Source organism: Micrasema longulum, unplaced genomic scaffold (genome assembly GCF_059751315.1).
Source record: "Micrasema longulum isolate JH-2025_06_02 unplaced genomic scaffold, ASM5975131v1 h1tg000217l, whole genome shotgun sequence".
In the NCBI taxonomy this organism is placed as follows: Eukaryota; Metazoa; Arthropoda; class Insecta; order Trichoptera; family Brachycentridae; genus Micrasema; species Micrasema longulum.
Window position 1 is genome coordinate 137,999 of NW_028277422.1, and position 1,003 is coordinate 139,001.

General features: G+C 33.5%; 1 non-coding gene across 1 annotated transcript; it reads right to left on the reverse strand.

The window, feature by feature from the left end:
• Positions 1-582: 582 nt before the first annotated feature.
• Positions 583-654, reverse strand: TRNAD-GUC (transfer RNA aspartic acid (anticodon GUC)). Its single transcript has one exon. It is a non-coding gene; the product is annotated as a tRNA-Asp (tRNA).
• Positions 655-1,003: the final 349 nt, after the last annotated feature.

Consider the following 1,003-nt stretch of genomic DNA (forward strand, 5'->3'; position numbering starts at 1 on the left):
GACGCTGACACAATTCGTTTGTTGATAATTTGTCGGGAGCACTTCCCTGACGGAGCATATCAATAAAAACGAACTACTTTGAACGACGTTCCTAGTTCTTCCAAATAAACCAATGAGTGTTGTTATAGAGTTCTAGTGTACTGGAAGCTAACCCACCAGTCAACAGAATTCACGGATGAGAACTTGTGACGTCACACGCGGAGTTACAGTTATTTCAAAATTATAAAACTTAAAAAAACATACAAATCCGACATACACCTTCCCCATCGTAGTTACACAAACATATGAAACCAACGTGCTGATCAGATACTTGCTATTAAAAGTTAACAGCAACTGATTGCTGATTGTAATAAAAAAATGGAGAATATCGTGATGGCAAATGAAAATTATACAAATGTTTTTGATGCTTTGTGTATTTTTCACAATACATGCCTTACGTGACACAACCACGAATCATATTTTTAAAACATACATCGTATGTTTTTATTCTTTGAAATGCAGCGTAAACCCAAAAAAAGTAGTAACTGACTGTCAAATTTGTTTTTAAAAATATATATTAAAATTAGTCAATGTAAAAAAAATCTCCCCGGCGGGGAATCGAACCCCGGTCTCCCGCGTGACAGGCGGGGATACTGACCACTATACTACCGAGGACTCGATAACAACTGACTGAAATTAGATACGATTGCATAAGTTAATAATATTTTTACTTTTTGATAAGTATGTTCATTGATTTAAGAGCGTTTGTAAAATGTTCATATCTTATAATTAAGAGTTTATGGGTTGACTTGTAAATTATTTTAATAAAATTTTAATTCAGAATAAATTCAACGCTGCAAATAACCACTTGTGTAAACCCTTTTTGAGGTACTTTGTTGCAAAAGTAACGCTATATAAGTTATTCATTATTATGATAAAAGCCTAAGCATTTGCATGGTTTAAAACCTGACATTGGCTGATTGAACACTATTTCTATCATTCACAATTCTGCCTTGTTTTGTTT